The sequence below is a fragment of the Martes martes genome (genome assembly GCF_963455335.1).
Source record: "Martes martes genome assembly, chromosome: 3".
Lineage (NCBI taxonomy): Eukaryota > Metazoa > Chordata > Mammalia > Carnivora > Mustelidae > Martes > Martes martes.
Window position 1 is genome coordinate 77,301,100 of NC_137890.1, and position 16,190 is coordinate 77,317,289.

A 16,190-nucleotide genomic window follows, 5' to 3' on the forward strand; every position below is an offset into this window, starting at 1 on the left:
AAGCCCCAATTTGGGATCTCAGTCTCAGAGGCACCCATCTGGGACCTGTGATTGTGTTTTTCACAATAGCATGCCCTGACCGGCCAACTTCTGCACCTTGGAGAGGAGGAGTCCGTGTTAGACATGGCCCAAAGAACAAAGCTAATGTTTCCACTTCCTACCTGGAAGGGCTGAATTGAGTCAACGGACCCTATTGAGCCTCAGTGTTCTCCTCTATAAAATGGGACAGTAATTCCTTTAGAATTGTGGACTGTGGGAGCCATGGAGGCCCTGAAGCCAGTCCCCTGGGACCATGACAGTAACTTCTGCCCAGCGGCACCAGAGGGTACAGCTGCATTTTGTGGTGTACTGTTATGTCTCTCTCCCCCATATAACCAGCTCTTCTCTGTCTTCGACACCTCAACATCCAACACCTAGGAAGGGCTCAGGTAAATGTTTGCTGAATAGGGATGCCTGGCAGATGCTTAACGACTGCCTTCAGCTCGGGTCATGATCCCAGTATCCTGGGATCGAGCCCCGCCTAGGGCTCCCTGATCGGCAGGAAGCCTGCTCCTCCCTCTCCCACTCCCCCTGCTTGTGTTCCGTCTCGCTGTGTCTCTCTCTGTCAAATAAATAAATAAAAATCTTTTTAAAAAGTTCACTGAGGAAATAAATGAATATGAGGAAAAGAAAGGAGTAAGTGAAGTAAAATACAACCTTCACCAGGACCTATAATGTACTTTGTTGTGTTTTGTTGATGAGTTTCTCAAATCCTATTCATGTGTTGAATTGCTGGTGCCCAAATCCTGAGTATTTAGAAATTACTTTTAAGAGGTGGAAATCCAACCTGTGGGTTTTATTTCTTGGCCTAGAGAAGGAGGTGCCTTCAGAGGGCCCTGAGGGACATAGTTAATTAGAGGGCGAGTTTCTCCACAGCACAGGGAGTGGGGGTGGTTCTAAAAGGAGAAGCTCCCCAAACTGGGGAATGGGTGGGAAATAGAGGGAGAGGGTCTTTGAGGCCTGAGCCCATTCCGAGCAAGCTCTTGGGTGTCAGCATTGGGCCTAGGGGACAGCCCTGCCTGGGAACCAGGACTGCTGCAGGGGAAGCCATGGCCAACCTCTTGGCAATGCTTGGACTAGAAGTCTTTGCTCTTCCTAGCACAGGCTCACCTCCAAGCCCTCACAGTGGTGCTGGGGACCCTGAATTGTCTGAGTCCGGGCACACACCCTCTTCCCTGGGTTTGGGATTCACTTGGAGGACTGCCTTTTATTCCTCTTAAAAGGGCCTTTCCGAGAGTGTGCTGGGGAAACAGGAAGCATGGGTTTAAAAAATTGCTAATTCAGAAGTGAGGCTAAGCCACCGTGGAATTTATCGCATTATGCTTGGCTAATAAATAAAAATAAAATTCTTCCTGAGTGAAATAAGAGGCCACGGGAGCACCTAGAACATCATGACCTCGAAAAAAGAGATGACGCCATCTACAGATGTCCCAGCGAAGTGCTTCCTGCTTTGACATCTCCATAAACCAAAAGATGATCGCAAAGCTGATGAGAGGGGAATCGGGGTTCCCATTATTAACACCTCAGACAACAATGTCAAATAGGAGCTTGGGAGTTTGTAATTGTTAAGCCATATCCCCTAAGAAAGTAGCTATTAAAAAAAGAAATCTCAGCATGGTAAAACGTAAAGGAGCCTTAGCAAAAAATCTAGTCCAACCCCCCGATTTGCAGATGGAGTAGAGGGTGTGGAAAGGCCCCCTGGTCTTGACCGGCAGAATGGGGATTAGCCTCCCTAATTTGGGCCTCTTTCTGCTATAGTAAGGCTTCCCCGAATAAGTTGGATAGCAAAATATCTATTTTGTGATTTCTAACTATATATCTAGGCATTCCCATAAATTTGTGGCTTTCTAAGTTTTGCTTACAAGTTGCACCTGATAAATTTTGCTGCAAGTCATGGCATTTATAAGAACAGAGTCTTTCCTGAAAAGGATTAACCCTCACACAAAACTTAGGAGGAGTTCATCTGGAGCATTTAATCAAGAATGGAAAACTTGCCTGGGTGGCTCAGTTGTTAAGCGTCTGCCTTTGGTTCAGGTCACGATCCCAGGGTCCTGGGATCGAGTCCCGCATCAGGCTCCCTGCTCTGCGGGAAGCCGCTTCTCCCTCTCCCATTCTCCCTGCTTGTGTTCCCTCTCTCACGGTCTTTCTCTCTGTCAAATAAATAAATAAAATCTTTAAAAAAAGAAAGAAGGAATGGGAAACTTGGGGGACCTGGTTAAGCATCCCACTCTTGATTGCAGCACAGGTCTTGATCTCAGGGTCAGGAGTACAAGCCCCACACCGGGCTTCCTGCTGGGTACGGAGCCTACTTAAAAAAACAAAACAAAACAAAACAAAACAAAACATGGTGAGAAGTAATTGAGCCCAAGCATCATCAGGTGGTTTAAAGACAGATACCCACCGGGAACTGTGCACGGCCTTGCTTTGGAGGTGACAGGAAGTGGGCTGAGCGGTCTGCAGCTCAGTACACTGAGCAACAGCACTGAGCCGCTCCAGCAAATTGGCTCCCAAGTGTGTGGGGAGTGGAGGCCAAGCCGGGTCTCGGGGTGGCAGCTCATCTATGACAGAGGACGCAGGTGACATCTGCTGAGGCACAGGCCCAGTGTCCCGGCCCTCCCCCACGATGCTGAGATTGCTCAGGCATTCGGCTAGCCCTGATTGCATTGGATTGCAAGACAGACACCAGGACGACCCAGTCACGGAGGCACGAAGGGCAGCCTGGGGCCATAGGGAAGAGCAGAGACTCTGAAAGAAAATGAGAGAAATTGAGAGTCCTGTGTGCCTGGCCATGCCGGGTTTCCCGGGCGGCAGGTGGGGCTCTCAGTTGGGGTATGGGCCTGATGAAGGGCGCAAGAGTGAACCTCATCCACCGAAGTCCTGATATGGCAATAAAAATACAGAAAGAGGCTATTTTGGTGTCAAGAAACATGCAGCTGTGTCTTGTGCATTGAGTTCTTTGTCCACTTAGGCGGTCCGGCAGTGTTTTCGCTGCTTCGGGTTTTGAACACCTCGGGGCTCGGGACTGAGGCTCCATGAGGGCTCCCCGAAGACAAGGCAGCCCAAACTCTGGAGACGCTGCAGTTTATGTCGGAATTCCCCCTCCCCACCTCTTCCCTCCACCTCCCCCTTCTCCAGCATCCTTGCTCAGAAGGAAGGATGTGCCCCAGAACACCCTTCCCAAGGCTTATTCTGTGTGGACCAGGGGTGTTCAAAGGAAATGACCTTTTCTACTTAATTAAATCATGGTGCACCTTTTCTTATCTCATGTTCCTCTGATTTAATTCTGCTTCCTACAGATTGTTCCCAAATCCCATCCCTCCTCTGACCATTCACTCTTGACCCAAACCCTCGAATCTGAAGGTCTGCCAATCAATTACACTCGTGTCTCCCTGCCACTTCACATCATTGCATCTCCAAGTGCACACGCCACCTTCCCTATCAGACTAGTCCTGCCGACTTCTCTATTTCCATTATTGGCAACCCCAGCTCCTCATCATCTGGGTTTACAAGCATAGATCATTTTTTATTCTATCTTCTCTCAATTTAGCATTTGTGCCCTGTAAATCTTTCTTTCCATTGTCCTTTCACATCTGTATTCTGCTTTCTAGAAACAAAATCGCCTGGAGAATTCAGGCCAGTGCATTCAGAATTAGTTCACTTTCGGCAATTAACAGTATTGGTCAGTTAATGTCTGCTGGGAGAGAGGACGCAAGAAAGAATCCGGAGTTTGTAAGCCTTCATGAGACGTGAGTCACCGGAGGGTGGGAGCAACGTCTGAATTATGCCCTGTGCCCAGCTAAGTCATGGCACAGCTGACTGAATGGTAGTTAGAGGAAAGATACATACATTTCCTTGGTCTTTCTTCCAACCTCTGCTACTGTTAATCCAGCCTACTAAACTTTCATAAATAATTTATATTATTAGGTTTCTCCTTTCTTCAAAAATTTTAGTTTCCTATTAAAAACTTCTTCTGTGTGTCATTCAAGAACGTACGCATTTGGCTTCAAGCAGAGGAGAAAGAGGAGTGTATGTGTATGTCTGTATGTGTGTTTGCATTTGTGTGTATTTGTGTGTTATGTGTAGTGTTATATGTGTTTCTGTGTCTGTGTTGGTATGTATGTTTGTGTGTTTGTACTGTGCATATGTGTGTATGCGTTTACATAGGTGTGTTTGTGTGTGCTTACGTGTGTGCTTCTGTGTCTGTGTGTTTGTGTGGTCGCATTGTGCATACATGTGTATTTGTACTGCACTTATGTGTTTGTGTGTGTATGCTTCCGTAGTTGGGGGATAGAAAAAGGGTAAGACTAGACTAGATGAGGAGGGTGGAGGGAGGAGAGCAAATTATCCACCAATCCCACACATTTCTCTCCCTGGAATGCAGGTCATTGAGGTTCCCAACCTTGGAGGAGGAGTTGATTGACCCACAAGCATTTCCTCTGTTTATTTCCAGGGCAAGTCCTCTCTTGAGCAACCTCCTAGGATGGGGTTTTTACTCAATATTTACATTTGGTGGAGGCTTTCCAAGGTGAGTGGCTAATTCCAGACTGGGCCTCTGAGGTCCTCTCCAGCACGGTCACAGGGTTGAGACCTGTCAAACAGGAGGGCTCCGTTACAGCCGGCCACTGAAGCTGGACACCTTGCATTCTCCCCACTGCACTCCCCTGAAATAGTCTGGAACCCCCACAGGGGCTGGCGCGGGGGCGGGGGGGGGAGCCCCCACAGGGGCTGGGGGGGGAGGGGGGAGCATCCCCCGCAGCTGAGCATGTCAATGATCTTCACTGCAGAACCCTGCTGAGCAAGCTGACTTCCTGAGAACTGTTCTCCATGTCTGCACCTGGCCGACTCCTTCCTGCCAGGAGCTCAGGGAGCATTTGGGAGCAGAGGACTCCTCCAGGGCTTCCCAGGCTGGACGCAAAGAGAGAGGTGGAGGCAGGCGTGGGGGAGGGGCTGACCCAGGATTTCTGGGCTCTGATCCCATTTATGAGTTAAATGGCCGAAGGGAAGGGGAAGACAGGAGGGTGTGGGATGGTGTTTTTACGTCAGGATGTGTTCTTTTCATTAGCTATAACAGTCATTTGTAAGACTACAGAAATGATGCCTTCCAGTCCACGATCTATTCTTCATGATTTCCTTTTCATATATCAGAAAGTCAGTCTTTCCCCTCTGTACACACACCTGGAGCCGCAAATGTAGAGACGTTGGCTTTTACGGTAAGTGAGATTAATTATTTGGAGGCCATTTGAGTTTTAAAACCATCTGGCCAGGGGCGCCTGGTTGGCTCAGTGGGTTAAAGCCTCTGCCTTCGGCTCAGGTCATGATCTCAGGGTCCTGGGATAAAGGCCGCATCGGGCTCTCTGCTCAGCGGGGAGCCTGCTTCCTCTCCCCACCCCACCCCCACTTGTGATCTGTCAAATAAATAAAATCTAAAAAAAAAAAAAAAAACCACAAAAAAAACCCCCAACCATCTGGCCAATAGTGCAGAGACAGAAACCTCCAGCAGATGGCAGTACTAAGACATTGTCACCGACTCGCGAGCCTTCACCTCGGGAGCAGCCGCACTCCTCTTATTGGAACCTGTGTTACGACTCCCTCCCAGTGAAAATAATCACTTTATGTAGCATAGTCGGGACGGGATGAGCCATTCATTCGATATGATCTAGTCATAAAATAAGAGAAATGCGAAAGGCCGTTTTCCCTTCAAGCTCTAAACCAAGGGCTATGAGCTTCTTATCCCAGTTTCCAGAAAATAAATTTCGCAAATACATTGAAATTCACTGCTTCAACAAGGAATAATATCTATTGCTTGGAAATTTGCTTTTGCTACAAGATCTGGAAAACTGAAATTTTGGATTTCTCCTATCTAACATAGACTTTGGTGAAAGGGGGTCCCACTAGGTATCTCAGAGAGGATACTGGTCTTTTTCCTAGACAACAGAAGATTGAAGTTAGCCGTTTTTTTAGTGACAGTTTGAGAGTTAATTGTATTCTTAGAAAGAAATCAGTCAGTGGCATTGCATATGCGTTTTTTGTTGAAATAAGTAGGCTGAAGTATAAACTTACTTATTATTCAAAAAGAAATGCAGAGTTTCTTAAATATGTCTGTGAATCAATGTAGTTTGTAAGTATATATATTTATAGACTAGCGTATTTTTCATATTTAAGAGATATATATCTTCCATGAATCTCTGATATATAGATATAGATCGTAATTCACACCATAGGAAAATGGTTTTAAGTCTAATTTCATTTTATATTAAGACTGTAGATGGCTGCTGCCTTGGAGGTCTGTGCTTAAGCCAAGTGGTTATTTTTAAAAGCAAGCCAGTCTATATCTAGCTGCTCGTAGCTGGCAGATCCCGGAGCCAACTGTGAAGCACAGAGCACCTTAATTTAGTAGACTGTCCTGAGCGAGGGAAATTGCATTTGGGATAAATGCCAGTTCGTCTAGATGTACCTGAAATTCCTTAGAGGGCTGTGATGGAGAGAGTTGTTCTCTGAAAATGGAAGGTGCTGACTCTTGCTGTCCATAATCCTCTGTGTGTCCTGTGCTATTTGGTTATCATACATCTAAGAAAAATCATTTTTACATTTGCTTCAACTTAGTTGCAGAGGACCAAGTCCCACCCACGAAACTTCCAAACGTGTTCCGTAAATGGCCCCCAGAGCAGAAGGGCTGACAAAGGGTCTAGAAGCTTTAACAAAAGTGACATTCAACCTTTGTCTCTATCTCGGTCTCCTTCTCTGTAAAATAAGGGCTGTGGATGGCTTGGCTTCTAAGGGGTCTTTCAACTTTAACATTTCAGTATTTCTTCTTGTGGAAGTACTGGGAGAGGATTAAGGATTTACCTCCTCCCCTTACTTCTGAGCAACTCTGCCAGAAGAGAAAACGTTTTCTTCATTTCAGCACCTTCAGATAAGCTGGCTCAAAGGACAGTATCGAAGAAACATACGCCTTCCACGCTTTCCCAAAATCTCAGTTCTTATTTTTAACATAGAGCTTTTAGTACTAGCTCCCTAAGTCTCAGATCCTTACAAAGGTAAATATTGTGCTTTCTGGAACTATATTCAGAAAAGCAATTCTCCGTATCTGTGTGTATTGCCTCCTGGCAGGAAGCAAATGTCAGCTCATTCCTGTGTAATTGATCTGTGGCATCTTAGTTTCAAGGCTTAGCCAAAGTAGTTACTAATAAATTTTAGATGACAGATATGGAATTTTCTTCTCTCGTCCTTCAGTGGGAAAAGCAGGACAGAACTGTGATGGTAGGTTTTGATTGCCTTCATGGTAATTTTGGGAAAGCTTAAAACAATGTTAAGAAAAAAATATTGGAATATGTATATATCAGTGTTGTTTCAGTCATCTCTTTAATGAACACAAATTTATTGATCTGGCAGGTGAACTCACTTTACTTGTATTACTGTCAAATCTCATTAAACTGGGGACCACGTATAAAAACACTAGAACAATGCATGGAACAGTCACTCAACAAATTTTAATACCAGTTGGTACAGAGTATACCTGAAGGATGATTATTTGTAATCATCTCAGGAATATCTAGATTATTTACATGACAGCAGTTCACGTTAGGAGACTGAAGAGAAACAGATTTTCTTAAATAAATGTTGGCTAGTTTCATACAATATTTTCTTAGACCTTAGTCTAAGACCTAAGTCTGATAAGGCCTGAGAACATTTTTTTTTTTTAAGATTTTTATTTATTTGAGAGAGCAAGAGAGAGAGAGGCAAAGATACCAACAGAGACAGCGAGAGAGACCACAAGTGGGAAGGAGAAGATTCAGGGTCCCCACTGAGCAGGGAGCCCCACTCAGGGCTTGGTCCCAGGACCCTGGGTCATGACCTAAGCCGAAGACAGATGTTTAATTGACTAACTCAGGCCTGAGAACCTGGAAGATGAATTATCCTGAAATATCCAAGATATATAGATACATGTGGCCCATGCAGCTCATTTTATCCACTCTGGTACGTATTCCTTTCATTTCAGCTACAAATGCTCAGAAATCAGTGTCTCCAGGAGGTTTGGGTCTTAAAGCTTTCCTTGTAAACTCTAGAAGTCATGGGAAACATTGCATAGACACCAAGTGTTCACTAGGTTTTCTAACATCGAGAAACCTCAAGAAGAAATAGAATGTACTAAGGCAAAAAATGGACCTGCCTATCCCAGTAGTTAAGGACACTTGCTCAGAGTGTTATATTTTTACAGGATCTGTACCATGAGAGCTTATCTCTGGGTTGATAGCTGACACTCTCCTTGGCGATTATTAAACAGCGGGGTCTCAGCATTTACGAGGTGGCTGAAGAGAGATCAGAGGTCTTCTATTCATTCTCAGGGGGCTTCAAAATGCAAATGATAGAAACCAATACTGGGCACAAAGTTTCTAGGGACTTGGGCGCTCATCGATTACGACCAAAGAAAACGAATGCCTTTTTGTTTGTGAGATTGCTGTGACAAAGTACGTGTCAGGGTAATGCAAGTCACAGCCCTCGCTATCTTCTATCACCAGAGTTACTGATCGACAGAGTTCTTCACTCTCCGAAGTATCAGTATGGGATGACTTTATTTTCCCATGAAGAGCCATTAACTGCGCTCTGTTGAACACTCCCACCCCTTGCTCTCTGGCTAAGCCTTGCTTAATCAGCCCAATTACGTAAGCCTTGAGTATTTCCAGTTATTAGAACAGTCTCATTCTAAAGGTAACCAGTCTTGTTTATTTTCTTTAAAATCACAATTTTTTGGATTGAAGTAAACTTCATGCATTAAAATGCTTTGTATCTTACATGCAAGATTCAATGACTTTCAACAAATGTATATACCTGTGTAGGAGGCAAAATGAATACACACCAATCAATTGTATCTCTGTACACTAACAGTTAAAAATCTACAAATAAAATTAAGAAAACAGTTCTGGGGTGACTGAGTGGCTCAGTTGGGTAAGCGTCTGCCTTCAGCTCAGTTCATGATCCCTGGGTCCTGGGATCAAGCCCTGTATTGGGCTCCTTGCTCAGCAGGGAGCTGCCTTCTCCCTCTCCCTCTGCCTGCCACTCCTGGTCTTGGGTTCGCGCTCGCTCTCTCTCTCTCTCTCTCTGTCAAATAAATAAATAAATAAATATTTAAAAAGAAGAAAAAAGGAAATAGTTCCATTACAATTGCATAAGAAAAGAATAAAATAGTTAAGAATCAATTTACAAAATAGTGTAAGATCTGTACCCTAAAAATGATATGTTGTCAAAAGAATTTAAAAGAAGGGGCGCCTGGGTGGCTCAGTCAGTTAAAGCCTCTGCTTTTGGCTCGGGTCATGAACTCAGGGTCCTGGGATTGAGCCCCGCATTGGGCTTTCTGCTCCAGCGGGGAGCCTCCTTACCCTCTCTCTTTGCCTGCTTCTCTGCCTACTTGTGATGTCTCTGTCTGTCAAATAAATAAATAAAATCTTCAAAAAAAAAAAAAAGAATTTAAAAAGAAGACTAAGTAAGGGGCACCTGGGTGGCTCAGTGGGTTAAAGCCTCTGCCTTCGGCTCAGGTCATGATCCCGGGGTCTTGGGATGGAGCCCTGCATCCGGCTCTCAGCTCCGCAGGGAGCCTGCTTCCTCCTCTCTCTTTCTGCCTGCCTCTTCCTACTTGTGATCTCTGTCAAATAAATAAAGTCTTAAAAGAAAAAAAGAAGACTAAGTAAAAGAGAAGACGTCCCATGTTAATAGATTGAATGGCTTGTCAAAATGGCAGTTTACTACAAATGGGTCCACAGATTTAGCATGACTCCTATCAAAATCCCAGTTACCTTTTTTTTTTTTTTTTTTTTGCAGAAATTGCCAAACTGGTCCTAAAATTCATATGGAAATGCAAGGAACCCAGCATAGCCTAAACGATCTTGAAAAATAATAAAACTGGAGAACCCACACCCACCAATTTCAAAACTTAGTTCCAGCAATCAAGACAGTATGAGACAGACATAAGATAGCCATAAGGTCAATAGAATTAAATTCAGCCCAGAGATAAGTGCTTGTACTTATGGGCAATTAATTTTTGACAAGGGTGCCAAGACTATTCAATGGGGAAAGAACAGTCTTTTCAAAGAATGGTGTTAGGACAACAGAATATCTACATCAAAATAAAATAAAATTTGACTTCTACTCATACCACATACAAACTTCACTCAAAATACATCATAGACCTCACTGTAAGAAAGAAAACTCAGGACTAATCTTCATTTACTTGAATTAGGTAACTGTTCTTAGATAGGACACCAGAAGCACAAGCAACAACAACAAAAATAGAAAACTTCGACTTCATCAAAATCAAAAACTTCTGTACTTCAAAGAACACCACCAAAAAAGAAGGATAAAAAAACACAACCCACAGAATGGGGAAAAAATACACAAATCATACCTTAAAAGGGACTCGTTATATAAAAAACACAAGTCAAAATGAAGATTCAAATAGACATTTCTCCAAAGAAGATATGCAAATGACCAATAATGAAAAGATGCTCAACATTGTCAGTTATTAAGGAAATGCAAGTCAAAATCATAATGATGTGTGCAGCAAAGGGAATCCATCAACAAAATGAAAAGGCAACCTATGGAATGGGAGAAAATACTTACAAATTATATATCTGACAAACCATTAATATTTAAAATACATAAAGACCATATACAACTTAAGAGCAAACAAACAAACACATTAAAAATGGGCAGAGAGTCAGAATAGACATTTTTCCAGAGAAGACATATGTGTGGCCAACAGGTACGTAGAAAGATGCTCAACATCACTCATCATCAGGGAAATGCACATCAAAACCACAAGGAGATAATGCCTCATCCCTGTCAGAATGTCTAGGATCCAAACGACAAGGAATAACAATTGTTGGTGAGGACGTGGAGAAAAGGGACCCTTCGTCATGCATTGTTGGTAGGAATGCAGACTGGTGCAGCCACTGTGGATAACAGTATGCAGGTTCCTCAAAAAATCAAAACTACAGCTACCCTATCATCCAGCAATTCCATTACTGGGAATTTATCCAAAGGAAACAAAACCCCTGACTTGAAATGGTATCCGCACCCTCAGGGGGCACTGCAACATTATTTGCAATAGCCGAGACCTGGCAACAAGGTAAGTGTCCATCAGGAGGTGAATGGATAAAGAAATTGTGGAACATATATACAGTGGGAAATTATTCAGCCAGAAAAAAGAAAAAATACTGCATCTGTGACAACATGCATAGATCTGAGGACATTATGTTCAGTGAGATAAGTAGAGAAAGACAAATACTGTATGATCTCTCTCAGATGTGGAATAATCCATCAATCAGTCAAACCAAGTTCATAGATCAGAGAACTGATTGGTGTTACCAGAGGCAGGGGATTGGGTGTGAGAGAAATGGGAGAGCTGGTTTGGGGTTTGTTTTAGTTTAAATAAATTGAATTTTAAAATAATTTCCCCCCAAATATGATATTCATTACTTCCTCCTCTACCTCCAGCAGGTCTGCTGGATTTGTTCATTTCCCCTGTTACCATCTTTTTTTTTTTTTTTTAAAGATTTTATTTATTTATTTGACAGAGAGAGATCACAAGTAGGCAGAGAGGCAGGCAGAGAGAGAGAGAGGGAAGCAGGCTCCCTGCTGAGCAGAGAGCCCGATGCGGGACTCGATCCCAGGACCCTGAGATCATGACCTGAGCCGAAGGCAGCGGCTCAACCCACTGAGCCACCCAGGCGCCCTTCCCCTGTTACCATCTTACCTCCAAAACATATGATGCATGATCGCGATAATCCAATTCAGTGATTTGCAACTCTGGTTCCCCATTCGAATCACCTGGAAAAGCTTTAAAAGCATTCTTATGTCTGGTCCCAACATCAGAGATTCTCGGCCAGGATAAGACCCCAATATTGTCATTAAAAAACCCAAAACTGTTGGGGCGCCTGGGTGGGTCAGTGGGTTAAGCATTGCTTTCTGCTCAGGTCATGATCTCAGGGTCCTGGATTAAATAATTGACATCACTGAATAAGTGACTGTTATGGTATTTGAATATATTACAGAGCAAGCAGCATGCACTCAATTCCAGTTTGAATAATTGAAAGCAATAATATTCAAGTCAAATACCAGTAACCTATACTGGTAGTATAAATTAATTATAAATTAATTATGAACTTATAATTTATACAAATTATAAAAATTTTGTATAAGATATAAAATCAACATTTTAAAAAAAGATTTTATTTATTTATTTGACAGACAGAGATCCCAAGTAGGCAGAAAGGCAGATAGAGGAGGAAGCAGGTTCCCTGCTGAGCAGAAAGCCTGATGTGGGGCTCCATTCCAGGACCCTGGGATCATGACCTGAGCCGAAGGCAGAGGTTTTAACCCACTGAGCCACCCAGGCACCCCTAAAATCAACATTTTGTATATAACATAATTTTTATTTATTTTTAAAATTACTTTATTTATTTATTTTTAAAGATTTATTTATTTATTTATTTGGGAGAGAGAGAGACAGCGAGAGAGGGAACACAGCAGAGGGAGTGGGAGAGAGAGAGGAAGGTTTCCCTCCAAGTTCTCTGCTTGGAGGCTCAATTACAGGACACCTGAGCCAAAGGCAGACACTTAAGGACTGAGCCACCCAGAGACACCAATGTATAGCATAATATTTAAATTGGAGTTTATAAATTCAGTTAATAAGTTCTATTTACTTACAATAAGAAACCACATCAGTTAGAAAGATTTTTCTTTACATATATATATATACATATATATTTTTTTATCTTATTATGTTAGTCACTGTAAAATGCATCATTAGTTTCTGATGCAGTGTTCCAAGATTCATTGTTTACGTATAACACCCAGTGCTCCATGCAATACATACCCTCCTTACACCCACCACCAGGCTCGCCCAACCCCCCACCCCCAACCCTTCCAAAACCCTCAGTTTGTTTCTCAGAGTCCACAGTCTGTCATGGTTCGTCTCCCCCTCCAATTTGCCCCAATTCACTTTTCCTTTCCTGGAAGATTAAACAAAAAAAAAACAGTCCCCTAAGAATAAATCATATGCCTTGTCACCAGACTTAACGGACACTGAGCACTGCTTTCTTTATAAGTTTGTTTTCCTTTCTACTTTGCTTTACCTATAGCTCTCAGTAGGGTCTCCAACGTAATCTTTCAAGTGTTTATTAGACGCTATGTCTAGTTTTTGCTTTAGTCACCAGGAGCACCAGGTTGAAAACACTCCTCCAATTGTCCTCGGTCTAACCTGGAGGTTCACTTCTCCGTGGGGGTGGGGCGGGGCGTTCTGTGCACTCCCTCCTGTCCTTGGGACATTTGGCAATGTCCGGAGATGTGTTTGATTTCGGCAGTCACAAGGTTGGGAGGTGTGGGCAGTGCTCGCTTGTGAGCTACTGGCATCTAGTGGATAGAGGGTGGGCTTGTTGCTAAGCCTCCCATTGTGTACAGGACAGGCCCCCCCACCCCCGACGATTATCCAAGCCCAAGTGTTAGTAGGGCTGCTAAAGTGACAACCATCACACAAACAAACAGGTATTAACCACAGGGATATAAGTAGTAAACCAATGAAGGGCTGTTTTTGAAGATACCTTTTTTCTTTTATAGGTACATTAAAACTTTGTTTATTGGCACACCTGGGTGGTTCAGTGGGTTAAAGCCTCTGCCTTTGGCTCAGGTCATGATCTCAGGGTCCTGGGATTGAGGCCTGCATTGGGCTCTCCGCTCAGCAGGGAGCCTACTTCCTCCTGTCTCTCTGCTTGCCTCTCTGCCTACTTGTGATCTTTGTCTGTGGAACAAATAAATAAAATATTTAAAAAAAAACAACTCCGTTTATCATGGAAAATTCTAAACACACACAAAACAGAGAGAAGAGAATACTATACTCCACATATCAGCTCCAACCATTGTCAACGCTTTGTCAATCTCGTCTCAGATATTCCTGGCCCCTCACACTCTGACAGATTATTCTAAAGCAAACCCAGACATCATATATTTGCATTTGTAGCTACTTCAGTATGTACCTCTAAAAGATGAAAGGTTTTCTTTTTAAAAACATAACTCTGTATTTTTATTCACAGCAAAAAAACCCCAAAAAGGTCCTTAATACATAGATGCATTCTTCACACGAAAGAACCCAAATCTACAGATTTTTTTTTGTCCAACGGTATTAATAGATATCTGCACTCCCTGTATCTTCCAGTCTTGAGATGAACAGGAGGAGAGTTGAAATCTCTTTTTGGTGTATCTTATCGATTTGCACAATCCGTCATTCCATGCTGGTGAATGCTATTAGAGTAATGATCTAACCTGCAAAGTTTGCCCAGTCTTTTCCACATTGGCATGATGCATAGATCTGATGAAAATTCTGCTGCATATCCAAATTGTCTGGTTGAGACAAGATTAACAACTAACTGTGTCCTTATTCCAAGTTCATTATTCATGCATCAGAACAGGATGTAATTTCTCAACGTACTTGGCTGTCTTCACTAGGAATAAATTAGTCCTCACATAGAATTTCCCTTGGCTATTACGCTGGGGGGTGAGAGAGGTGGGGTGACATCTGTATTTGGTGAGAGAAGCCAACAAGGGAAAATCCACCATGGAGCCCATGAAAATGAGTCGGTAGGGGGCAAAGACATTAAAATGTCTCCTGATTCCCTTTTTGTGGAGTGTGTCTGGGGAATCTGAGTGTAGCAGAGAGCTCCAAGGGTGTCCTCAAGGTATGGCATCCATGGCTCCGGGGTGAGGGGTCTTGGATTTGAGATCTCTTTTCTCCTTGCTCAAGTAACTACCGTTTTCTTGTCTATTTCCTTACCTGTAAAATATGCAAAGAAATATTACCCAGGGGTGAAACAAAATGAGAGAATTAGCACAGCACTCTCATTATGGTCTCTGGTAAAATAAATGTTTAGTAAACAAAGTAGCCATTATTATCTTCTAGAAGAAGGTGTCCGTGTTCATTCTAGAAGGTGTTTGGGGGAAGTGGATGTCTGGGCCTGCACTGTCCAACAGGCACAGTAGCCAAATGCCACAGTGGAGCCCTTGAAACGTGGCCACTCTGAACGCAGATGTGCTGTAAGTGTCAAATTACCACTCGATTTTGAAGTCTTAGTTTGATTAAAAAAAAAAAAAAGTTATTCTTCTATTTGAGAGAGAGTTAGCAAGGGAACAGAGCAGGGGTAGGGTAGGGGCAGAGGAAGAGGGAGAAGCAGGATCTCTGATGAGCAGGGAACCTGATGCGGGGCTCGATCCCAGCACCCTAAGATCATGACCTGAGCCCAAGGCAGATGCTTAACCCACTGAGCCACACAGGCGGCCCTTAGTTTGATTTTTTAAAAAAAAAAGAATGTAAAATACCTCATTAATAGTCTTTATGTTGACTACATGTTCAAATAATGATATTTGGAGGTTTTGGCTTAAAGAAAACCAACTGTTAAAATTAATTTTACCTCTCGTTAGTTTTTAATGCGGCTATTAGAAAATTTAAAAGGAAACACAGGGCTTACGTCGTGGTTCCCGGCTGGTGTGGGGCTCTTCTGAGTTGGGGAGATCGGCTCTGGTATCGCGTAACAGGAAGCCTGAATATGAGCTCCGGCGGCGGACAGTGCTCAGGCCCCAGAGAGTCCGTTTTGTACATCTTCCCGCCATGAAGATTTGGAAGGTGCCACAGCTGACTTGGAGATGGTCATTGCTCCAAAGGACCAGAAGGAATCGAGGGCAAGGGGGCAGGGAGATTAGGTACTCTGATATCAAAGACAGATTCACCAGCTCATCAGATGTTTGCTCTCAGCATACCTGTGACGAGTTTTGGGTCGCAAAGCCTCATTTTCCAGTCGCACGGCTCATCCAGGGTCTTCTTTCTGCAGCTCTACTGAATATGCTCATATAGAGTGCCTAGATGCACACTGGAGGGGAGGAACCGCAGATTTACCTCCGCGGCTAGCACAGCGCCCCCCACCCGTCCCGCCCGGGCGGTGCTGCTGCTTAGCGCCTGTGCCCATCCCCAGACACCTGTACTCGGGAGTCCAGAGGGTTCCATGAATGTAGCCAAGACATGAATGTAGCCTCAGGCAACATTTTGCAATATTATAATGTGTGTGTGTAGCATTTATCAACTCTTTCCTCAAGCACCTACATGGGAATTG